Source organism: Ornithorhynchus anatinus, chromosome X1 (assembly GCF_004115215.2).
Source record: "Ornithorhynchus anatinus isolate Pmale09 chromosome X1, mOrnAna1.pri.v4, whole genome shotgun sequence".
In the NCBI taxonomy this organism is placed as follows: domain Eukaryota; kingdom Metazoa; phylum Chordata; class Mammalia; order Monotremata; family Ornithorhynchidae; genus Ornithorhynchus; species Ornithorhynchus anatinus.
This window is the reverse complement of record NC_041749.1, coordinates 108,580,813-108,606,637: the sequence shown is the minus strand read 5'-3', so window position 1 is coordinate 108,606,637 and position 25,825 is coordinate 108,580,813. Positions and strand designations below refer to the sequence as shown.

The following is a 25,825-nucleotide window of genomic DNA, read 5'->3' as shown; positions in this document are numbered from 1 at the left end:
AGTTAACTCATCCGCAATAACAACAACTAGGGCATTAGGCGCTTACTATGTGCCAGGCACTGTACTGAGCCCTGGGGTGGGTACAGCAAATCGGGTTGGACACAGTCTCTGTCCCACATGGGGCTCACAGTCTCAATCCCCATTTTCCAGATGAGGTCACTGAGGCACAGCGAATGAAGTGACCCGCCCAAGGTCACACAGCAGACGAGTGGCAGAGCCGGGATTAGATCCCACGACCTTCCGACTCCCAGGCCCGCGCTCTACCCGCTACGCCGCGCGGCTTCTCATCTTGCTGCCGTAAAGTGGGGATTGAGACTGTGAGCCCCACGCGGGACCGGGATTTGCTGGTATCCACCCCAGGGTTTAGTACAGCTCCTGGCACATAGTAAGCGCTTCAACACACACTAGTTGTTGTTCTGGCTCTGTCACTTGTCTGCTGGGTGACCTTGGGCAAGTCACTTCATCAGACCACTGTGTCTTCCAGGTCTGTTATAGCGTCCTCTCCCAAGCTCTCGGTACAGTGCTCTGCACACAGTAAGCGCTCAATAAATACGAGTGACTGACCGATTCTCTGCCCGCTAGCTCATCTGTATAACAGGGATTAAGACTGCGAGCCCCACGTGGGACACGGGCCGCGTCCAACCTGCTCAGCTCGTATCTCTTGAGTACGGCGACTGGCGCCTTGTAAGTGCCTGACAAATATTTGTGATTTTTTTTTTTTATTGTAAAAAAAAAAGTGGGGGGCAGAGGCTGGTGGTACAGAGCTCACGGGGCAGCAGAAACCAGTCTTTTCGGCTTTCCGTTTCTCTTAGGTCTTGGATCTTGTTGGAAGCCTTTAGGGACAACGGTGCCCTCACCCACAGCGGGGAGTTTGGCGGGTGGGTGTGGGGGAGGGAGGCTGGGGTATCGGCCCTCTGGACTGTGAGCTTGTTGTGGGCAGGGATTGTCACCGTTTGTCGTCGTACAGGGCAGACAGCGTGGTTTAGCGGAAAGAGCACGGGCTTGGGAGTCAGAGGTCGTGGGTTCTAATACCGTCTCTGCCACTCGTCGGCTGGGTGACTCTGGGCGAGTCACTTCACTTCTCTGCGCCTCAGTTCCCTCCTCTGTCAAATGGGGATGAAGACCGCGAGCCTCACGAGGGACGACCTGATGACCCTGGACCTCCCCCAGCGCTTAGAACGGTGCTCTGCACGTAGTAACCGCTTAACAAATACCCACGATATTCATCCCGACTCTGCCGCTCGTCTGCTGCGTGGCCTTGGGCAAGTCGCCTCACTTCTCTGCGCCTCAGTTCCCTCCTCGGTCAAATGGGGATGAAGACCGTGAACCTCACGAGGGATGACGCGATGACCCTGGATCTCCCCCAGCGCTTAGAACGGTGCTCTGCGCGTAGTAAGCGCTTAACAACTACCAACATTATCATTATTAACCCCGACTCTGCCGCTCGTCTGCTGTGTGACCTTGGGCAAGTCGCTTTAATAATGCTAATAGTGTTGGTAGTTGCTAAACGCTTACTACGCGCAGAGCACCGTTCTAAGCGCTGGGGGAGATCCAGGGTCATCAGGTCGTCCCACGTGAGGCTCACGGTTAATCCCCATTTTCCGGCTGAGGGAACTGCGGCCCAGAGAAGTGAAGCGACTCGCCCACGGTCACACAGCTGGCGAGCGGCAGAGCCGGGAGTCGAACCCGTGACCTCTGGTTCCGAAGCCCAGGCTCTTGCCACGCTGCTCTGGGCCTCGGCGACCCCCTCCCCCCCCCCCCCCCCCCCGGAAAATGGGGATAGAGACCGGGGGGCCCGCGGGGGACCGGGACGGCGTCCAATCCTTCTCCCCCCCCCAGAGCGTTTAGTCCAGTGCCAGGCCCCGAGGCAGCGTTTAGCAAATACCCCAACGAGGACTACGGGTAAAAGCCGGGGCCTTCCTCCCGCCCGTACCCGCAACGGCCGCTGTGCCGGGCATCACGTACTCATTTCCCAGCCCGATAGCGGGGGGGGGGAGGGGGGGGAGGCGAGTGACGCCTCTCTTAGCCTATGAGCGCGCCTCCGGCTGGCCCGCCCCTCTGGGCCCAGCCAATAGGCGTTCGGGGGGCCCGCCCGGGGGCGGGGCCGAGCCCGCGTCGGCCACCCGGAGCCGTCCCGCCTCCCTTCTCCTTGGGAGCCAATGGGAGGCGGGCGGGGCAGCGGGCACGTGGGAGGGTGCGGCGGGGCCGGCTGGAGCCCGCCCCTTCAAAGCCAATGGAAAGGCCGGCCCCCCGACCAATGGGAGGAGGATGTCATTCCCGGTCTCCCTCCCTCCCTCCCTCCTTCCTTCCCCATTTCCCTTCTCCCGGCTTCTCCCCCGCGCCCTCCCCCCCTCCCCCCGTCGCTCCCATTCAGGCCCGGGGCGGGGGCCGCCCCTGTTGATCGGCGGAGCGGAGGTGGGCGGGGCCGTCGGAAGAGCCAACGGGCAGGCGGGTGTGGGCGCCGAGGGCCAATGGCGCGCGGGGCGGGGCGGGGCGAGCGCGGTGGGAGCCTGCGCTGCGGTGGGCTCGACGGCTCAAAGGGAGGGGGGCGGGGGTGGAAAGGCTCGAGCGCGACGGGGGAGGAGGAGGGAGGGGGGGAGCGGAGGAACCGGCGGCCGTTGCTTCGTCCGCGATCGGCTCGGGACGGAAGGCAGGTGAGGCCGCGCCGGCTCCCCTCTCCTCCCTCCGCCCTTCCCTTCCCTCTCTTTCCCATTCTTCCCCCTCCGTTCCCCTCCGCGCACACCTTTCCGGCGGAGGCGGCGGGGCCCGCCGAGGTGGCATGGCGGTTGGGCCGGCGAGAACGGCGGGGCCCAGGCCCCGCCGCTTCCTCACGACACCGCCCTCCCCCGCTCATTGTCTCCAGCGGCGCCCGGGCCCGCGGGGAGGGGGGAGCGGGGGTGGGGGCGGGCTCCTCTCCGGCCCACGGAGCGCTTTACCGCCCCGGGCCGGGACTCCCCGGGGGACGGCGTCCCCGTGCCCATCCCTTGCTCTTTTGATCGTGGCGGTGATTATTGGGATTCCGGGCGGGGAAATGGCTCCTCCGAGGGGCGTCCCTGCCTCCCCCGGGCTCCGAGGCGCTAATTGGCATAACCGCGCTGTGCCGGCTCCTTCCCCCTCCGTCGCCCGCCCGCGGGGGCCCGCGTCCCCACCCCTCCCCGTCGAGCGTCGCCTTCCCGGTGCGTCCCTCCTCTCCACCGGCCCCCCGCTCGACATCGGCTCCCCGTTGCCCTCCCCGCGCGGGTTGGGAAGAGGCGGGGGCTCCGGGGAAAGAGAGGAGTTGGTGTACAATAGGGCGCGCGAGGGGGACGGCGCGTGTGACATCGGATAATTGATTGGGGCGTCCGAGCCCCTCCTTGGCACAAAAGGCGCATCGGATGGAGTTTGCGGGTGGTCTCGGGCGGTAAAGGCGGGCCGTCCCCCTCTCCGGACCTCCGGACGCTCCGGCGTGTGCGAGGCGACCGGGAACCACTTGGGAGAAGGCGGGCTGGACCCCGGGCTTTCCCGGCCTGGACTCGACGCCACGGCCTTTTCGGCCGGCATTGGCCGCTTTCCGGGTAAAGTCCCTCCGCAGATGGGGCTGTGGAAGCCCGGGCTCGACTCCGGGATCCAGTCCCATTCCACAAGGTGCGGATGATCGGTACCTCTGGGCGGGCCGGAAGGCTTCGCGAGCCTTTTGAGCTAGAAAGGTAGGTCGGTTGAGGTTGCTCGAGACGTTCTTGCCTTTTCTTTCCCTCTCTCCACCTGGTTACCTGGCGTTTGGACTTACTGATCAATTACAGGGAAAGCGGCCCGCCATGATTTGGGAGCACTTGCAAGGTGACTCCAGAAGTCAGAGAGGGATCGGTTTACGGGGAGATGGAGGGATGTGGGGGGGGGGGGAGTGGATATTTCTCTTCTGGGGAGCGGGTTGCGTTTTCCGGGGGTAAAACCGTGACGGTTGGGCAGGGTCTGAATGCCCGGGGCTCTTACCGAGCGCGTCCCGTGGGCAGGGGCGCTGGACTAAACGTTCGGGAGAGCACACAATACAACAGAGTCGGGAGACACGTTCCCCGCCCCCGAGGCGCTTTTTCGCCCGGCCTGCAGTGGAGCGAGAACGAGGTGGAAAGGGATGCAAAAATAAGTTTAAATTCGAATGGCCGTCTTGCCAGATTTCAGTTAATCGGAAAAGAACCCACTCGAAACGGCCGATCCCGTGGCTCAGAGGTGTCCCACGAAGAAAACTGAGTGTTAACCCTAAGGGAGCGGTTGGGGGAAACTTCTGGAAACGGATTTCTTGCTCACGCTGTGCTAATTCGGGAAGAAAAGTCGATGCAGCAACTCTGTCCGGTGTCTGCCTCAAACACCTCCAGGCGCTGCCCCATTTCGTCTTGCACAAAACAATTCTCCCCGCCTTCCCCCTTCCCCCCCGCCCCCCCCCCCCAGCCATCAAAGTGCATCTCCCGCCCTCCTGTCCCCACACCTAGTTCGCACTTCACTCCCTCCAAGCCAACTTTAACTGTACCTCATTTGGGACTCTTCCACTCCAACCCACCGAGCAACCGTTTCCCCTCCCGACTCCACCAAACCATTTATTCTTCCAGGTCGTTCTGGCGATGCCACTTTGGCACCCGTGTTACCTGCTTGTTATTGAATGCCCCGCTTCTGCTTTTATCCTCGTCTTCCTCTTTTACCCCTTGGGCATTTAGCAATAATGATGATGATGGTACTTCGGTGCTTGTAACGTGCCAATAGCTGGGGTTAAGTTAATCGGGTCGGATACAGTCCCTGTCCCACAGTCTAAATCGGAGGGAGTAGGATTTAATTACCATTTTCCATATCATGTATCGTTAGCAAAATATCCCCCTTTTATAATAATAACTGTGATATCTGTTAAGCGCGTAACCGTGTGCCAGGCACTCTACCGAGCGCAGGGGCGGATACAAGCGGATTGGGTCGGACACAGTCCACGTCCCACGTGGGGCTCACACTCCATCCCCATTTTTACAGAGGAGGGAACTGAGAGGCCCAGAGAAGTGATGTGACTTGCCCAAGGTCACGCAGCGGACAAGCGGCGGAGTCGGACTTAGAACCCATGACCTTCCGACTCCCAGGCCCGTGCTCGATCCACTAGGCCATGCTGCTTCTCATGCTGCTTCCATCTTTTATGATGGAGGTCGGCCTTTAGTTCATCTCCTGTCGTGTCGGCTCAGCCCATCCCCAAGTAGTCTGGGGCATCAAAGAGATTTGGATCCAAGTTTTATTCCAGGAGGCATTGCTATAGTTCCCTCCCGAAAATCTGAACTAACTAAAATTTGGAGAAACCGAGACCACTGATCCCGTTTCAGCCAACTTGTACCTTGTCCCCTCTCCAGACCTTGCTGAGGAAGAAGCAAATCGAACTGATTTTTTTTTTTTCTGTGCCTCATTCATTCATTCGATTGTATTTATTGGCTGCTTACTGTGTGCGAAGCACTGTACTGAGCACGCCTCCCCTGCGGGGCTCGCCCTTTAGGGCAGGGCTCCTGAGCCCTGGGACGGCAGCGATTCTCACAAACTGGATCATCATCACTGATCAAGCGACGGTATTTAGTGAGCACTTATTGTATTCAGAGCCCTGGGGCTAAGCGCTTGCACTTGGGAGAGAATTCAATTGTATTTATTGAGCGCTTACTGTCTGCTGAGCACTGTTACTAAGCGCTTGGGAAAGTACAATACAGCAGTAATGAGACAGTCCCTCCCCATGATGAGCGCACAGTCTAGTTGGGGGGGCGGGGGAGAAGGAGACAGACATCAACACAAGTAAATAGACATCAGTATAAATAAAATTACAGATACATGTATAAGTGCTGTGGGGCTGGGAGGGGGAAGAGCCAAGGGAGCAAGTCAGAGTGACTCAGAGAGTGGGAGATGGGGAAAAGTGGGGCTTAGTCTGGGAGTACAGTACACCAGAGTTGTATGGTCCATCCCTTTCACATTTCTGGGACTTGTCCCATTTTAACAGGCACTTGGGACCGTCTCAAAGGTTCCTCATCCACGATGGGATCACTCTCATTTTTACGGGGATATTATTATTATCATTATTATTATTATGTTATTAAAGTGTCGTCGAGTCGCTTCCCGTTCGTAGCATCTCCACGGATATACTCTCTCCACAACGTCCTGTCCTCTGCCATAATCCGCAGCCTTTCTAATGGTTCCTCCGTTATCGATGTTATGGTAAATTACGGGGATCTTGGGGTCTGGAATGTGTGGCATATGGTCAGCGGTTTTGTGCTGACATGTCCGTGCCCATCCAGTATGCAGTCTACTGAAGCAGGCGAGGTGGGATGATAGACGTACACTTCCAGGGACAGACCACAACAAGGATAAAAGCCCATCCAAAAAATGTGAGGGCTAAAGGGAAGCTGGTTTGAATAGGGTCGGGAGTCAAGCCCCCCCCCCCCCCCCCCCTTTCCTCTTCTCCCACTCCATTCTGCATCGCCCTGACTTGCTCCCTTTGTTTTCCTAGCTCCTCCCACTCCAAAGACTGTCAGCTCGTTGTGGGCAGGAAATGTGCCTGTTTATTGTTGTACTCTCCCAAGTGCTTAGTACAGTGCTCCGCGCCCACAGCTCTCAATAAACACGAATGAATGTCATTTCCCCTGCCCCAGAACTGGACGCATAGCTCAGTGGAAAGAGCCCGGGCTTCGGAGTCAGAGGTCATGGGTTCGACTCCCGGCTCTGCCACTTGTCAGCTGTGTGACCGTGGGCGAGTCGCTTCACTTCTCTGGGCCTCAGTTACCTCATCTGGAAAATGGGGATTAACTGTGAGCCTCACGTGGGACGACCTGATTATCCTGTATCTCCCCCAGCGCTTAGAACGGTGCTCTGCACATAGTAAGCGCTTAATAAATACCAACATTATTATTATTCCTGGTGGCTTCAAATTAGCACTAAAAACATCCCCACTTCACTCCTCTGGAGGGACTTTAAATACGGTCGATTCATTCATCGAGCGCTTACTGTGCGCGGAGCACTGTAGTAAGCAGCTGGGAGAGTACACCAACAGAGTTGGTAGACACATTCCCTGTCCACAACGCACTTGCACTACTAGGAGGACACGGGTGTTGCTTGTTCTTGTGATTTTGAGATTCTTTTTCGGGGGTAGGGCCCCCTGGCCAGCAGCAGCTGAATGTGTCGAGTCCCTTACGTTGGGCAGAGCACAGTACTAGGAGGATTGATTACCAAGGAAGTGAAAGACGTGATTCCTCCTTCAGAACTTACAGTCTGATGAGCCCAAAGAAGGTGTCTGGTACATTCCTGCGGGTTTTCTGGCTTTACCAGGAGGGCCGTGTGGCCCAGGGGAAAGAGCAGATGGCTGGGAGACAGGAGACTTGCGTTTTAATCCGTAGCTCTGTCACAGACCCGCTGTGTGACTTGGGGCAAGCCGCTGAACCTCTGTGTATCCCCTCTGTAAAAGGGGCCCAAAAAACCCAGTGCTTCTTCCCTCTGAGACCGGGAGCTCCGGGTGAGACAGGGACAGTGTCCGATCTCTGCCAGAACAGTGCAGAAGTGGAACGGCTACCCAGTTGACGCCACCCATGTGGACAGTCCATCTGGGTAGTTGAATGGGAATTTATGGGCTGTCCACCTGGAGGAAACCATTGAGGTTCAATCCTTCCCGCCTCTGACATTGGCCAGTGTTGGCCACTGAGCTTTGAGCAAGAAGAGAGAAATATCGTTTTAGAATGATTTGATTTCCAAGTCGATGCGGCTTTGCGTCTCGACCGGCGTCCACAAGTCCTTGAAGTAGCGTTTTGAAGCACCTCGGTTTGGCGGTTACTTCTGGCCTTCTGGCCGAGAAGATTTCCCATCGCACGATCCTTCCGGGTCGGGATATCGGTCTCGAACGGGAGGTGAGGGAGAAAGAGGTAACTCCAGATGGCTGCCACTAGCCTCACGTGTGTGGGATTGGGGGAGGGGCGGGGAGGAGGGAAGTGTTTTCCTGGACAAAATGTCCCCTGGTGGACCGTACTGTAGTAGAGAGCTCGTCTCTGGTGAAATGCAGCCATTCTCTGCCTGAGGCTTCAATTTAGAAGGGAGTGGTCGGGAATGGGCAGTGTTGGAAATCCCAGAGTGGGAGCGAGGGGGCCCAGTGGATCTTCCCATCCCGAAGAAACCCGATGCCGTGGTAGCTTGCGGCCGGTCGTCTCCCCGGTCATCCTTTGATCCCTGGGGTAGTCGTGCAGGCTGGAAAATGGCTGAAAGTTCACTTTCCGGGAAGGTTTTATTAGCTCTGCCATCCTGGCTCATCCCTACTCCTTTCTGCTTCCTGTGATGACTGTTGCTCTTTGTTACTCCGGCGGGGCAGCCCGGCCTCGTGCCTCTGGGCGACGATTCCTGCCCGTCGAAGCGGCTATTGGGTTCGTTTGGGAGACGGAGATTAGGCATTAGAAAACAAACGGCTCATGCCTACGCCACCAGAACAAAGTCGCAGTCCGGAGCGTCGAAAAATAATACCGGGCCCCCACACGATTTTTGCGGCGGTAGATCTTGATTTACATTTTTCTATACCGTGGCACAATGACTTGCCTGTAAGACATAAGGCATCCTGATGAGTAATGTTTTTTGATTTGCTCCCAATATTAAGTTGCTTTTTATATTTTCGCCGGAGCACAGATGAGAGCTTTGTTAAGGGAAAAACAGCTTTTGTGTTATCCCGGTTGCCGGAGCGAAAGAACCTAGCCTGACTGTTCTCTTGGGAGGGAGTGTTGAGAGGAAACCCTGTCAGCCAAGTCGATCGATCGGTGGTATTTACTGAGCGTGTATGTGTGCAGAGCACTGCACTAAGCGCTTGGGAGAGGACACTGTCACAGGGTTGGTACCTGAAGGGGGGGAGGTTGAGGAGATAGCAATAATACTGATGATAATGGTGGTATTTATTAAGCGCTTACCATGCGCCAGGCACGGTACTGAGCACTGGGGTGTGTAAAGCATATCGAGTTGGGCACAGTCCTTGCCCCGTGTGGGGCTCATAGTCTCAACTCCCGTTTTACAGATGAGATACCTGAGGCACAGATAAGTGAAGTGACTTGCCCCAGGTCACCCAGCAGACATGTGGATGTTGTGCCCTTTCCCTTCCGCCGTGAGATGGCTAGAGCAAAGATGACACGGGTGTCTGTCGGGAGGGCTTTTGCTTCCTAGCTTTTGGGGCCTTCTGGCCAACCCCTTTGGACAGTGCCTGGCACATAGTAAGCGCTTAACAAATCGTATTATTATTATCATTATTATGTGTTACACGTCTTTTAGAATTTGTCTAGCAGGCCTTCCACTGCTGGTCGGGAAGCTCGTTATTTTGAGAAGCAACGTGGCCTAGTGGAAAGAGCCCGGGCCTGTAATTGAGGATGAGGGTTCTAATCCCAGCTCGCCGCGTGTCTGCTGTGTGACCTTGGGCAAGTCGCATCACTTCTCTGGGCCTCAGTTGCCTCATCTGTAAAATGGGGATTGACTGTGGGCCCCATGTGGGACAGGGACTGCGCCCAACCCGCTTAGCTTGTATCTACCCCAGTGCTTAGAGTAGTGCTTGGCACATAGTGCTTAACAAATACCACAGTTATTGTTATTGGGATACAGACTAGGGGGAGCTTGAACCAATCTGCAGACATTTTCTCGTCCTCTACTCGGCTTCCGTTTCCAAACCCAAACCACTGTGAGTGTTAGAGATTTTGGTGATGGTAGGAAAGGAAGCCTGTTGGTTTGTTTTTTCTAATATCACTTTTAAGATCTTCGGGAAGCACCGTGGCATAGTGGAGAGAGCCCAGGCCCGGGAGTCAGAGGACCTGGGTTCTAATCCTGGCTCCACCACTTGTCTGCTGTGTGACCTTAGGCCAGTCACTTCACTTTTCTGTGCCTTGGTTCCCTCATCTGTAAAATGAGGGATTAAGACTGAACGTCCCACGTGGGACATGGACCCGTGTCCAACCGGCCTATCGTTTATCTACACCTGCGCTTAGTACAGTGGCTGGCACGTAATAAGTGCTTAACAAGTACCATAAAAAAAGAATATATATATATATACATATATATACATATATGTATGTGTATATATATATATATATATATATATATATATATATATATAGGGAAAGGAGAGGGGCACTTAAAAGCGTGAGTCCAGTTGGAGGGAAAAAGAAATTAGTGGCTAAAAGACATTCTGGATCAGGATTAGGGGCCCGGCCAAGGGTTGGCAAGTTTCATTGGCTACCTTATCAACCTTGGGAGTCAGAGCTGGAGGCATGGGAAACCCCATTTCTATCTGGATCGAGGACTGAGCACGTATCTCGTTTATCTGAGAGACAGGCTATTCTTTGCATCATCAAAACTTGCACAATTGCCCCCGTGGAATGGATGACACAACATTCAGCCCCACGGGATAATCTCATTAGCGTTCTTTCGGGTCTGGTCAGAAGTGATATTGTGCCCATTGTTGCTACTGGGGTGGCCATAATTAGGTTTCAAAGGCGACGCATTGTGTGGATGAATAAGGACGGTCTCACTTCATTCTTTAGTTTCTGTTTATTTTAGGACAAAAGCACCAGGCAACTAGGGCATCTCATACACATTTTGTAAACTCCTCGGCAAATGCCCGGAGCATCCCGTTTTTGTCTGTCCGGTCCCGGAAGACAAATCAAATCTGGGACTTAGGGGGGGTCAGGTGGCCCGTAGCCGTCTGGCGTACGGTGTGTCGGCTTCTTGCTTCCTGGAGTATTTTACCTCTTTTTAAAAAAATTTGGCAGTGGCAATTGCCTAACCTGCATTAGGAGACTGCGTTAGAATGCTAGGATTTGACAGAGTCGACAGGGCTACGGAACCTGAGCATGGCGTACGGAGGAAACGATTAACCAGTTTGTTCTGCTGTGACCTGTGTTTTCATGACACAGTTTGGAATATAACATGATGTAAGAATTCGGGGGCATTCTTCCTCCCACATAAATCTCTTCTGGTATAATACGCTCCACCAGTTGGCCCAGGGAGATTTGGCGTAGGAAGAAACAGTTGTGGGCACACATGTGGCATTTGCCTGCACCTTATTGTACTGTGGACCACACGGTAAGTTGTGTTACGGCATCTTTCCACCACCGCCCCCCACCCCCCCCTCCGGCCAGGTTCTCGTCCAACGCAAAGGTTACGTTCTTGCAAAACCTCGTGTTGAGGCGGGATTGACCGCCTCCCACAGGGCGTGAGCAGTTTTTTTTTCGAGAACTTGGACCCAGACAGGCTCACGTTGTCGGAAGAACCTGTCCGGATCCCGTTCTGTTCATTCAGTCGTATTTGAGTGCTTACTGCATGCAGCGCACTGTACGCAGCACTTGGGAGAGTACAGTACAACAATAAACAGACATTCCCTTACCCACAACGAGCTTAAAGTCTTGGGGGGTGGGGGCGTGGAGACAGACAATAATATCAAAAAAAAGAACGACAGATACGTACTTAAGTGCTGTGGGGATGGGAGGGGGGAAGAACAAAGGGAGCAAGTCAAGGTGATGCAGAAGGGAGTGGGAGAAGAGGAAGTGTGTGTGTGTGGGGGGCTTAGTTAAGGAAGGCCTCCCGAAGGAAATGTGCCTTGAATATGTCCTGAAAGCGTGATTATGGCAGAACCGAGCATATTTTAACGCACAGAAATTTAACCGTGTTTGGCAAGGACATAAAACCTTCTGGTAGTGGTCACTGTGACCATTTTGTTTTGAAAAGAGGTGTGCATCAAAAGGCATCACTCCCCCAAAACTCATTTATTCTCATCGAACTGAGGGTCACTCTGATGTGATTTCCCCAACCCCATGATAAGAGGTTTTTCAAGAACCCAACTCCCCAGACCCTGTTTGGACTTAATAGTACTTTCATGTTTTTGGTTGGGGGAAAAAAAAAATAATTCACTTCTATAAAGTGATTGTGACAGCTCCAAATTGTTAAAGACAGAAGAGCCAAGGAGGATTTGAACCAAATTTGGATTGCTTGGAGAGTTGAATAAAATTGCTCCTATAGATTTAAAAATCCACTTTGGGGTTCTACTCTGGCCACTGATGTCCCTGTAATACTACATCATGGCTTCAGAAGAGAAAAAAGAATGTCACGGGTGAAGGTAGCCTTAACAGCTGCTGCCACAAGTGCATTTTGCCTAGGCCAACCACTCCTGGCTGATTTCATGTTTGAAGACCCCCCCCCCCCCGCCCCCCCCCCCCCCCCCAAAAGAAGCCAAAACCCAAAAAACAAACAAAAAACCCAGCCAACCATCTGCACACAGTAAATACAATTGAATGAAATGGCAGTGTGATTTGTGTTTCTCCCCCCCCCCCCCCCCCCCCCCGCCCACCCCAACCTCCAATTGGATGCTTTCCAGTCGTTATTCCTCAAATCATCTTGTAGGATAGTCCTCAGTCTGATCCCATTGGTCTGGCAATAGCATGGAGGTACTTGGGAGAGAACACTACGATAGAGTTGTTAATTTTGGTACTCGTTAAGCGCTTACTCTGTGTCAAGCACTGTTCTAAGTGCTGGAGGAGATACAAGTTAATCAGGTTGGGTACGGTCCTTATCCCACATGGGATGGACTCTCAGTCTTAACCCCCATTTTACAGATGTGGGTACTGAGGCCCAGAGAAGTGAAGTAACTTGCCCAAGGTCACACAGCAGACACGGGAATTAGAACCCGGGCCCATGCTCTATCCACTAAGCCACACTGCTTCTCTCGGCACATGAGAGAGAACAGAGTTGGCACGGAGTTGGCAGATACGATCCCTGCCTTCAGCGGGTTTACAGTCTAGAGGATGTCAAACCCTGGAGTTTACAACTAAAACTGTCGTCTTTAACACATTTCAGTCCAGTGTGGTAAGTGATCATACAGGGTTCAGGTAAAGCAGCTCTCTTTGGAAATGTGGAGATTTAAGTATTTCTATGAAAACAAACTCTTTAATATGCAACTAGTTGCAATGGAAAGCAAGAAGGGCTTTATTGCATCTCTCCTGGGTGCTTCTTTGGAAGTTTAATAATCATCCCCTCCCCCGTTTTGATGGTGATATGCATTTTAAGATTTGAATTTTTTGTTAGGTTCCTCTTGGTGATAAGATGCCCTTCAGGAGACGTTCTACATGTTTTAGCTTTAGAATATGAAATCATGATCTGCTTCCGCTCACCAATTTGGCGCCATCTGGATTGAACGGGTGTGGAATTTTTTGAAGAAGTTTCTTGTATCGGAGCCGCCTATCTTATCTCTATCAGATGACTTTGGGATTTATTGAGGTCCCATTGGGTGCGATGCCCTATACTAAGCTCTGGGGAAAGTACAGTAGGAAAGAGGAGAGACCTGTTTTTGCCCACAAGGAGTGTACACACTGATGGGGGAAGCAGAGAGAAAAATATGTACAAATGGAGTAATCAGAATAAATACCTGAATGTACTGTTGAATATCCATATATGTATGTGTACGTACTAAAGGCAAGTATAAAAAATTCATACGTTTAAGAGTTGTTTGGGGTTGGGAGGGCTGGGAACTAGTCAGAGAAGGTTTATTGGAGGAGGTGTGATTTTTTTTAGGAGGACTTGGAATATGAGGAGAGGAGGCATTCCAAGCTGGGGGGAACGGTGTGAGCGAGAGGATGAGGCAGAAGAAGTGGGAGCAAGATCCAGTGAGAAGGTGAACTTGGGAGGAGCGGGTGAAGAGAGCAGATATGCGAAGCTGATCGTCAAAGTCTTTGCTTGTTGTGGAAGCTTCTCAGGGGTTTGAAAAAGGTTTGGGCCCTGTTGTGACTGAGCTGAGGACACTGATAAGGGACCAGGTCCTGAGGATGGCCCGATTTATGCATTTTGGCGCCTTGGCTCTTTTCCTACCACCTCTTTGTCACGTTGCTCTTCCAGAAGGCATTTTCTCTCTCTCTCTCTCTCTCTCTCTCTCTCTCTTTGTTTTTCTGTTTCTCTCTTTGTCCTCTCTCTTTGTGCTTCTCCCTCTGTGTTTATCTCTCTGCGGGTTTCTCTCTCTCTGTTCCTCCATCTATCTTCTGTCTTTCTGTCTCTCTGTGTCTGCCTCATTGTGTCTGTCTCTTTGTCTCTTTCTCATCTTCACTCGAGTGAAAATCCTAGAACGTTTAGTTTTGTTGGGTCACCTCAGTCTTGAGCTATAGATTTTGAAAAGTCCATCACTGTTGTTGCCTGGAGCTCATTAAGATCATCCATTCAGAAGTATTTATTGAGCCCCCACTGTGAGCAAAGCACTGTTACTAAGTGCTGGGGAAAGGACCAAGGGTGAGACTTAATCACAGCTCCTAGCTCAGAGGGGCTCACAATCTAGAAAAAGGGAGTGGGGGTTGGTGATGGACCCATAAAGCGAGATGGAAATGAGAGACCAAACATAGGGCAACGAGGACAGCGATAAGCGCTGTGCGGCATTAAGGGCACAGGAGCGGCTTACAGGTGGCTCCGTACTCTGGCAAGAAGCCGGGCCCAGTTCAAGAGCCATGAGCTTCCGACTGTTCTCCTCCAGTGGGATCAGACAGGAGGAAGGAAGGCCCAGGTAGCCCTGGAGGGGTGGGGGTGGGGTGGGGGAGGATGGGCCCCTCAAAATATATCCTTAGAAATGCAAATGAAAGCAATGTGGCAAAGAATGGGGATCCTGACAGTCATCCCCTCCTTGGGCTGGGCCGGGAGGGTTGGGGGAGGCCGACATTGAAACTGTATTCTCTGGTGCTTTTCAAAGGAAAATCAATCCATCGGTGGTATCTCTTGAGCGCTTACTATGTGCAGAGCACTGTTCTAAGCACTTGGAAGACTGCAGTGCCACAGAAGTAGCAGGGATGTTCCCTGCCCATAAGGAGTTTACACAGTGAGCTTTCTAGTAATAATAATAGTATTAGAGCACTTGAGAAGCAGCATGGCTTAGTGGCAAGAGCCCGGGCTTGGGAGTCAGAGGTCACGGGTTCTAATCCCAGCTCCGTCACTTGTCAGCTGTGTGACCTTGGGCAAGTCATTTCACTTCTCTGGGCCTTAGTTACCTAATCTGTAAAATGGGGATGAAGACTGAGCCCTACGTGAGACAACCTGATTACCTGGTATCTCCCTCAGCGCTTAGAACAGTGCTTGGCACATAGTAAGCACTTAAATACCAACATTATTATTATTAGTGGATAGAGCATGGGCCTGGGAGTCAGAAGGACCTGGGTTCTAGTCCCAGCTCTGTCACTTGTCTGCTGTGTGATCTTGGGCAAGTGGCTTCACTTCTCTGAGCCTGTTACCTCATATGTAGACTGTGGGCCCCATGTGGGACATGGACTGTGTCCAACCTGATTACCTTGTATCTACCCCAGCACTTAGAGGGAAGCAGTATGACGTAGCGGATGGAGCGTAGGTCTGGGAGTCCGAAGGTTATGGGTTCTAATTCCGGCTCCGACACTTGGCTGCTCTGTGTAAGTCGTCTCGCTTCTCTGTGCCTGTTACCTCATCTGTAAAATGGAGATTAGGACTAGGAGCCCCTTGTGGGACAGGGATTGTCCAACCCAATTTGCTTGTATCCACCCCAGCGCTTAGTACAGTGCCTGGCACATAATAAGTGCTTAGCAAATACCATAATTATTAATCATTATTGTTAGGATAGTTCCTAGCACCTGGTAAGCACTTAACTACCATTAATTTAAAAAACAAAACAAAACACCCAACAACTTGCTGCGTGCCAGAGTACTCGGGCAGGTAGACAAGACAATCAGGTCAGACATAGTCTCTGCTGTTCCATACTAGGCTCGCGGTCGAGTAGGAGGGAGAACAGGTATTGCATCCCCATTTTTTCAGATGAGGAAACTGAGGCCTAGTGAAGTGGCCTGCCTAAGGGCCCACAGCAGGCAAGTGGCAAAGCTGGGATTAGTAACCAGATCCCCTGGCTCTTTCCATTAGACCATGCTGTTTCCTACTCTCTGGAGTCTGAGATTACTATGGCACAGCTGTCACGGAGTAGAGTGTGTGACAGTTAACCCTGAAGCAATTAAATATCTCACCAACAGTCTGCAGTCTTACCCCCTGAGTCAGGTGTCGAATACACAACCTTCAGAACATGTTTAGGTTTTGCTCAGTTTGGAGTCCGGATGCTGATTTTTCCACCACTCCAAATTGGCGTGTCTCCTATGAGGTTCACGCGTTTAAGCTTCCTTTGGGACTGTGATTCTATTCTGACCACCCAGCCTTTCTGGTAGGGGTTTGGACAAAAGGTGGGGTTCTAATCCCTGCTTCTGTTTTATTTTTTGGATTTTGGTTTTGCTCGTCCGTCTAGTTGAGTCACTGATGGTTCTCTGGCACTGCAGCTGCCGTAAAGCGTAGAATCTGGGTCAGTGTGTCACACCCACTTGTTAGGAGGCCCCGAGAGCACTGCTCTTCAAGAGAGGGGAAGTGATGGGTGTAACTTATAGTGGTATCTCACCAGTTCTGAGTTCCAAGCAGTGGAAGCACGGAAAGCCGATCCCGTAGACGGGTTTAGTGAAGTCCAGGGGCGAAGGCCGGGCGGTGGGGGAATGACCAGATGTTAATGTTTCCATTTCCTCGCACTCAGTATATACTATTGATTATGTGATTCTGGATAGACTTCCCCCCACCCCCCCCCCAATGGGGAGCCATTGGGAATCCATCTGAGTAAAGCTACCAATTTTCCACTTAGAACACTGTGGGGGGTTTCCTTCAAATTTCATGGCCTAGGTCTATTTTGAGGGTGTGCTGTTGGCTGGGAACCTTTTTTATTGAGCATTTGGGTAGCAGTTTGGGTTTTCAAAGAAAGCAACAAAGCACTTGCGAAGCGATTTGATATTTTAGAGTGTGAATTCCCCGAGGGACAGAACTCGTGTCTAATTCCCATCTGTGTAGTTTTTCCCAGCACTTAATACAGTGCTGTGCACATAAATACCATTATTACTGCTTCTCTGGTATAGGTGGGAGACGGGCGAATGGTTCTGAGCATTCAGTCCACCTCTTCCCCAGTCCTCAAGAACCTCCAGTGGACACCCATCCACCTCTGCATCAAACTGAAACTCCTTATTTTCGGCTTTAAGACAGTCAATCAACTCTCCTTCCTGTCTTACCTCGCTGATCTCCTATTACAAACCCAGCCCTCACACTTTGCGCCTCCAATGCCAACCTACTCACTATACCACGATCTCGTCTATCCCGCCGCCGACCTCTTGCCTGCGTCCTGTCTCTGACCTGGAACGCCTTCCCCCCTTCCTATTGGACAGATGACAGTCAGCCTCCCCGCTTTCAAAGCCTTTTTAAAATCACATCTCCTCCAAGAGGCTGCTCCCAACTGAGCTCTCACTTCCCTTACTCCTTCCCGTTTTTTGCGTCGACTCTACACTCGGATCTGTCCCCTTCAAGCACTTGCTCAGCGTGGCTTAGTGGAAAGAGCATGGGCTTGGGAGTCAGAGGTTGTGAGTTCTAATCCCGGCCCCGCCACTTGTCTGCTGTGTGACTTTGGGCAAGTCACATAACTTGTCTGTGCCTCAGTTACCTCATCTGTAAAATGGGGAATAAGACTGTGAGCCCCACGAGGATCAACCTTTCATTCATTCATTCAATAGTATTTATTGAGCGCTTACTATGTGCAGAGCACTGTACTAAGCGCTTGGGATGAACAAGTCGGCAGCAGATAGAGACAGTCCCTGCCGTTTGACGGGCTTACAGTCTAATCGGGGGAGACGGACAGACAAGAACAATGGCACTAAACAGCGTCAAGGGGGAAGAACATCTCATAAAAACCGATGGCAACTAAATAGAATCAAGGCGATGTACAATTCATTAACAAAATAACCTGATTACCTTGTATCTACTCCAGCGCTTAGAACGGTGCTCTGCACATAATAAGCGCTTAACAAATACCGTCATTATTATTGCTATTCACCCACCCTCAGCCTCACAGCACTTATGTCCATGTTCCTAATTTATTTTCATATCTCCCTCTAGACTGTAAACTCATTGTGGGCGGGGCGGAACAGGTCCACCATCTCTGTCTCTTAATCTCCCCAGCATTGAATCCAATGCTCTGCACGCAGTAAGCCCTCAATCAGTACATTCATTCATTCGGTCGTATTTATCGAGCGCTTACTGTGGGCATTGTGTGTACCGTTGATTGAACAGCTCAGCAGTTAAGGCTGACTTGCCACATAACGAATATCCACCTGGCTCTGGAAGCGGAGGGTCAGGGTGGATCGTCTGGCGGTGTTTGGCGGTTGGATGTTGGATTGGGGAGGGGGAGATGGGGGGGGCGGGAACACCGCGGCCCGGGCACGCACCATTTCTTCAGGGTGGAGTGGGCCCAAAATCTCGGCTGGTCTGTTTACATCTTGGATTCTTACTGTGGCTATTGGCCAGGGCAGATCCGACTAGCACCAGGCCCTGGGCTGTTGACTCTTGGGCATCTGAATAGTTTCATTTTTCAGCATGTTTGTCTTTCCCTTGGATGGGGAGCCCCTCAAGGGGCCCACGTCCGGAGGGCTTGGGTGAGGCCAACGTCCACCTCCGTTCTTGCCCAAGCGTCTCTTTCAGAACGGTTAGGCCTAGGAGTGAGTCTGTAAAATGGAGCTAAAGAAAAGGGCCCAAAGAAGTCTCTACAAAGCCCTTCTCTGATGGCGAGCGCTCCCCCCCATCCCCCCACCATGGGTGCTGGGTGAATACTGTTTAGGGATGCTGGCTAAATATTGCTTTGGAGTGGTATCCAGGGTTTGCCGAGGATTTTGGATTTTCTGCAGAGTGGGCTCCCTGCCCCTGTGAAATTGCATTGTGGGGCCGAGCTATACGTTTTGGGATTTGGGGGCTCTTGGAAAGAGAATCCTTTTGCCACTGCCAGTGCGCTGTTCCCTCTTGCCCGGCGTTGGCACCTTCATGTCCGATTTCTGCACAGTGGGGTCATGTGGCCTCATTGGCTCGGGCTGGTTTGGGTGACACATCAGAAGCCGACAGGGGACTTTTCAGGAAACTTTGACATCTCTCCGTTGGGCCTGGCCAGGAACTTTCAGACCGTTGCTCTGGTTTTCATCGGTAAGAGGCTGGCGCCCAGTTAGACCCTAGACTGCCTCAGGCCTTGGTTTGATATATCCCAGGGGTCTCCAGGCTACTGGGTCATTGCGATTAGCTGTAGAAGGTGGAGGTGGCCAGCTTCTCCAAACTTGCACGTTGGTCAGGAAGCTGGAGAAGAGGGCCTGCCATCGGGAACTCTCTCTGTCCCCTCGGGAACACCACTCTGGTGCCCCCTTGCCTCTAGATTCACAGAGAAAGGGAGCTGCGTTCTCCCCCTTCCCCTGCCCCCCGGTACTGGTAGCCCTTTGGAGCTCTTAAACTGCTGCTCCTTGGAGGCAGGGAATGTGTCTACCAAACTCTGTATTGTCCTCTCCCAAGTCCTTAGTCCAGTCATCTGCACACACTAAGCACTCAATCATTCCCCTTGAAGCAGTGTGGTGTAGTGGATCTGTTGCCGATTTGTACATTCCAAGCGCTTAGCACAGTGCTCTGCACATAGTAAGCGCTCAATCAATACTATTGAATGAATGAATGATAGGGCACGAGCCTGGGAGTCAGGTCATGAGTCTTAATCCTGGATCCGCCACTTGTCTGCTGTGACCTTGGGCAAGTCATTTCACTTCTCTGGGCCTCAGTTACCTCATCTGGAAAATGGGGATTGAGACTGTGAGCCCCATGTGGGACAGGGACCATGTCCAACTCGATTTGCTTGTATCCACCCCAGCACTTAGTACAGTGTCTGGCGCTTAATAAATACCATTATTATTATTATCATTATTATTGCAAAGACATGTGCCCCCTGTATCCTTGCTTTTTGTGCAGAAAAATCTCAAGGCCCCTGGGCACCCTCTGGGACCCTACCTGAGCCTCCCCCTTTTTCTAGAGTTGGGGTCCTCAACCAGAAGGGGAAGGGACCCCAGATGGGAAGACTCTGTGAGGCTGCTGTCAGGGATTCCTTGATAAGTGGGGTCTGGCTCCACCCTGCTTTCCTGCTTCCATGTTGGTGAGTGGAGGTGGGAGAAGAGATTGACCCCAAAATTGGCCTCCGGGGTACCCGCTAATCTCCAGGGTTGGTGCCCCACTCAGGAAGAGCTAATTCAGTACAGTAAAATAATAATAATAATAATGTTGGTATTTGTTAAACGCTTACTATGTGCAGAGCACTGTTCTAAGCGCTGGGGTAGGTACAGGGTAATCAGGTTGTCCCACGTGAGGCTCACACTTAATCCCCATTTTCCAGATGAGGTAACTGAGGCACAGAGAAGTTAAGTGACTTGCCCACAGTCACAGAGCTGATAAGTGGCAGAGTTGGGATTCGAACCCTTGACCTCTGGACTCCCAAGCCCGGGCTCTTTCCGCTGAGCCATGCTGCTTCTCTCCCACTTGACCCCGTTGTGGGGCTTGGAAAACCTGGGCTCTGACAGAAATTGTCTCTGAACCATTCAGCCCGGTAACAGGCAACTAAATTGGTTGTTTTATGGTATTTTATGATATAACACTTACTATGTGCTAGGCACTGTACTAATCACTGGGGTAGATACAAGATCATCAGGTTGGACACAGTCCATATCCCACAGTGGGGCTCACAGTCTTAAGCCCCATTTTCCAGATGAGGGAATGGGGCCCAGAGAAGTGAAGTGACTTGTCCTGAGGCACCCAGCAGACAAGTGGCTGAGCTGAGATTAGAACCCAGGTGCTTCTGACTCCCAGGACTGTGCTCGATCCACTAGGTTAGTTTAGGTTGTTGAGCTCTCCTCCTAGAGGTCAGAGCTTCAAGGAGGTCTGGGTGAATGATTTGAACTCTGCCTGTGTCAAGGTGGGTTTTTTTTTTCCCCCCCCTTTTTCTTTCCACTTCCAATGGATGGTCAACGAATTGCTGCTGGGCCCGTGGCAGTCAGTCAATTGTGGGGCAGTTTATTAAGCGCTTGGGAGAGTACAACACAGCAATGTAATAGACACATTCCCTGCCCACAGAAAGCTTACAGTCTAGAGGGAGAGACATTCGTTAATATGAATAGATAAATTACAGATACGTACAAAGTGCTGTGCGGGCCAGGGTGGTGAATGAAGGGAGCAAGTCAGGGTGGTGCAGAAGGGAGTGGGAGAAGAGGAAACGAGGGCTTAGGGAAGGCCTCTCGAAGGAAAGGTGCCTTCAATAAGGCTTTGAAGGTGGGGAGAGTAATCATCGGATATGAAAAGGCAGGGCGTTGCAAGATGTGGGAGAGAGGTAGGTGATGAGATGGAGGTACAGTGAGCAGGTTGGCATTAGAGGAGCGAAGTGTGTGGGCTGGGTTGTAGGAGGTGAGTAGCGAGGTGAGGGGACAAGGTGATCGAGTGCTTTAAAGCCGACGGTGAGGAGTTTGATGTGGAGGTGGATGGGCAACCGTGGGAGGCTTCTTGAGGAGTGGCGGGGGAACATGGACTGAACGGTTTTGTAGAGAAATGATGATCCGGGCAGCAGGGTGAAGTATGGACTGGTGAGGCAGGGAGGTCAGCAAGGAGGCTGTTAGGGTAATTAAGGCGGGATAGGATAAGTGCTTGGATTTAACATGGATAGCAGTTTGGAGAGGAAAGGATAGATTTTTAGCAATGTTGTGAAGGTTGAACTGACAGGATTTAGTGATAGGATGAATGAGAGAGAGGAGTCAAGGATTAGACTAAGGTTACAGGCTTGTGAGACGGGAAGGGTGGTGGTGCTGTCTACAGTGATGGGGAAAGTCGTCAGGGGGAGGCAAACAGCTTTGTGCTCCTGTATGCTCTTTTGAGGGATGTTCACGCTGTTACTCCTGGACTTTGGTCCCCTTGGATCCCCCAGTACACCCCTGAAAAGTAGCTCCGTAACCCCAGGATTGGAGATACTTGGATGGGTTTACGGGTCTATAACCTTGAGTGGGGACAATGCAGTATTGCTTAAATGTCTTGGTCTTTCTTCCCCAGGTTTTTCTCAAATGATTGCTGAAACACAGCGAGCGAATATGAACCTGGGGAATGTGCTGAGATAGGAAATGGCTTAATGCAGTCTGCTTGTTAATTTCCTCTCCTCTTTGCTTATCTATTCTTTTTTTTTTTTTTTTTTGGGAGGGCTAAACACTTTGCAGGAAGGAAAGAAACCCTGCTGGTTGGGTGGGATGATGATGATGATGATGATCCCCTTATTAAGGTCTCCTGTGGTTTTAGAACAGAACTAGGATTAGAGCTAGGGGATCACACTCCCCACAGGGCCCAGGTAAAGTAGTGGCACTGTAAAAGAGACATTCCCTTCCCTTGGGATTAGTGGGTTGTGTGGGTGCGGTTCTCCCCACTACCCCCAGTCATTTGGCTATAGAGTTAGAAAGACGTAACCCGGATGTTTTCTGGCCCCAGGAAAACAGCAGTCGAGCACCTAGTTATAGTCAGTCACTGCTCGGTGTGGTGGATAGACTCCATCAAGCCTGCGTTCTTTTTAGAGCAAGGCCAAGTATTGTGAATGTGCATTCTTTTGGGAAATTGCAGTGGTGTTCCTGCAAATAGGGGGGCAGCTTTGGATTTCCTTAATGTGGTTTCTGTGTCTGCTAATAATTGAAATTGCTCTCGTCCACTACAAGGGGCCCGTTGGGATATGGAGGTAGGGGAAGAGAGACCCTCACTTGACCACAGTAATAATGATGAGTAGACTTTGCTTATCTTATGGATTTGAGGGGCTCAGTATCTCCCTTTTTCCCCATTCCACTGAATGGGGAAACCTCCCAGCCCAAACCAAAGATATTTTGGGAGCTGTGCCCACTCGGTCTCTTGGAACTGGGAAGAACGCTGGGGCAGGGGTGGGGGTACCTGGGTTGGCATCGGGGCTCCAGGTTAACAGGGTGGTGTAATAATAATAGTTATGACATTTAAGCGCTTATTATGGGCCGGGCACTGTACTAAGAACTGGGGTAGATACAACTAAATTGGGTCGGACACAATCCCTGTTCCACGTGGGGCTCACAGTCTCGATCCCAATTCTAAAGAGGAGGGTACTGAGGCCCAGAGAAGTAAAGTGACTTGACCAAGGTCACACAGCAGACAAGTGGCAGAGCTGGGCTTAGAACCCATAACCCTCTGACTCCTAGGGCCGGACTCTATCTACTGTGCCATGCTGGTGTAGAGACCTGAGCCCAGGATCTGCAAGGTTGCTGCTTTCCTAATGCTCCTACCCCCCAAGCAGCACTGATTAAATTCCCTGGGGAAACCCCCCCTTCCCCTCCATATCACTCGTTTTTAGTTAGCAGATGTGAGTCCCCTGCAGCTTATGTAGAGAATCCTCTGGTGGTATGTTAATCCAATTGGCAGCTTCTTTGAGCAATAACACAGAGATGTGTAAGACAAGTTCTTTGCCTTGAGCATTTAGTTCAGGTGAACGTGCGACCCCACTTATATGAATAAATTCTCAGATGCATCTGAAGTTCTGGGGAGACTGAGGTATGTGGGGTGACCATGGCAGCAGGATAGGGGTTGGTGGGGAGGGGTCAGCTAGGGAAGAGGTGGGTTTTTAACAGATGAAAAAATTAGGTCACAGAGTCTTCCAAGTGACAGCCGGGTCTACTCTTCCTTCCTTATTTGCCTTGGAAATGGAGGCTGGGCCGAGCTGAGTCTTGAACAAGAGAAAGTTTTCTTGGAAAACGGGGCAGATTTCTGCATTTTTGAACTGCTTGTGGACTGAGGCTCTGTCTGGGCTGGTGTCATGCCTGATCCATCTGGCCAAGGTCATTAACAAGTGGTGTCTGTCTTCTACCGATCAAAGAAGTAAGGCCCTGGCAGGGGTAGAATCTTCCTTTTTGGAGCAGCTCTGCTTTAGACAATGTGAGCAGTCTCTAGAGACCTTCTTGGGAATCCAGGACTTGAGTTAGTGGCTGAGAGAGAGTGGATAAAACACTTATATAGATATCTTTAATTTATTTATATTAATGTCTGTCTCCCCCTCTAGACTGTAAGTTTGTTGTGGGCAGGGAATGTGTCTGTCGTTATATCGTACTCTCCCAAGTACTTGTGCTCTGCTCAAATGAATAAGTCCTCAATAAATGCGACTGAATGAACGGACAGCTTGTGCAAGAGCTTGATTTTTAAACAAGGCTCTCCTAGAATTGCGTCTCCTCCAAGAATCCTTCCCTGATTAAATCCTCATCTCCCCTGCCCCCTCTCCTATCTGCTGTTGCTTATGTACTTGGACCTGTCTCCTTAAAACACTTGATGTTCTCCTCAGCCCCACAGCACTTACGTACGTGTCCGTAATTTATTTTCATGTCTGTCTCCTCTCTAGACAGTAAGCTCCCTTTGGTCAGTGCACGTGACTCCCAACTCTGTTGTACTGTCCTCTCCCAAGTGCTTAGTTTAGTGCTCTGCACACTAAAAACGCTCCATGAGTATCATTGACTTTGTTTTTTTGGTCCAAATTTATAATGGATACTGATAGTGAAGGAAACAATCTGGACGATGGGCATTTTCAATACTCGACCCTTTGGGCATGGTAATGAATCGAGGGTAATGGGCTGGAGGTGGTGGCGTATTCTGTTGGTCACTCCTGGCTTGGCAAGATTGGCAAATCCTCGACAGCGGGGGCTGCTGCTAGCTCTCATTTTGGGCAATGCTTCCTAGCATCATTGTCGCCCTCCTGTTTTGGGTTGGAGCGTGCCCAACCCTGGATGAGGAGCCTGTGGGGATCTGGTACCCCCTGTCCTCACGGGACTCGCAGACTGCTTGTCCTGGGCAGCGGCAAAGTAGGTGGTTTGGAACCCCACCCTCTTTAATTTCCCTGCTCAGATGGACCTTCTAGCTTCTCCATGCATGCATAATTGAATGCTTGCCTGTCTTTTTTTTGGGGGTGGGGGTGGGGTATATAATAGTAAAAATGTTGGTATTTGTTAAGCACTTACTATGTGCCAAGCAGTGTTCTAAGTGCTGGGGTAGATACAAGATAATCAGGTTGTCCCATGTAGGTCTCACAGTCTTCATCCCTATTTTACAGATGAGGTAACTGAGGCACAGAGAAGTGAAGTGCCTTGCCCAAGGTCACATAGCTGACTATCGGCGGAGCCGGGATTAGAACCCATGACCTCTGACTCCCAAGTCCAGGCTCTTTCCACTGAGCCACGCTGCACACACTGGACTAAATGGAGTAGATAGGAACTACTTAAATTGAGGCACAGTCCATGTCTCACAAGGGGCTCACAGTCTTAATCCTCATTTGACAGATGAGGAAACTGAGGCCCAGCAAAATGACTTGCCCAAAGTCACACAGTAGACAAGTGGAGGAGCCGGGATTAAACCCCAGATCCTTCTGTCGCCTGGGGTCTATCCACTAGGCCATGCTGCTTCTCTCTGTGAGCATTGTAATCGGTGCTTGGGAGAGGGACAGTACGATAGTCTGTAGACCCGATCCCCGTCTTCAAGGAGCTTACAAAGACCGGTGGGAGTTGGGACGTTCCCTTGGTTTAAGAGAGGGCTGGCCCCTCTAGACTGTAAACTCGTTATGGGCAGGGACTGTGCCTGCTAATTCTACTGTATGTTCCCCGAGCGCTTAGTACAGTGCTCTGCACAAGGTAAGATCTCAGTTAATACCATTCATTGACGGATTGCCCACAAAGGAGCTTAATCACTTCATTGCTCAGCCCCTCTCAAGGCTAACGTTAGAGTGTCCGTTAGAGTGTCCGTTAGAGTGTCCGTTAGAGTGTCCGTTATTTTAAATGCGGCTGTCTGGGATCAAGGGATGGTGGAGACTGAAGGGTGAATGGATAAACTAAGCCTGTTGGTAAGGCAGTGTTTTTTTAAGCACTCCCCCTCCCTCCCCCAAAGTATCATACTCAGTGGTGGTTTGCCA

At 51.6% G+C, this 25,825-nt stretch overlaps 1 protein-coding gene and 1 non-coding gene across 6 annotated transcripts in view; both read left to right on the top strand.

Annotated features, from left to right (window-relative positions):
- The first annotated feature begins 2,580 nt into the window (after positions 1-2,580).
- The window catches only part of KDM4B (lysine demethylase 4B), a 208,254-nt gene continuing 185,009 nt past the window's right edge, over positions 2,581-25,825 (top strand). For 3 of the 5 annotated variants that reach the window (XM_029050903.1, XM_029050904.1, XM_029050900.1), the window contains exon 1: positions 2,582-2,654. The gene's annotated coding sequence lies outside the window, so the exon portion shown is untranslated. Of the gene's footprint in view, positions 2,655-25,732; positions 25,757-25,825 lie in introns of those variants that run through there. The other 2 variants (XM_029050905.1, XM_029050902.2) reach the window with 2 other exon arrangements.
- Positions 9,248-9,309, top strand: LOC114807012. Its single transcript, XR_003755065.1, has one exon. It is a non-coding gene; the product is annotated as a U7 small nuclear RNA (small nuclear RNA).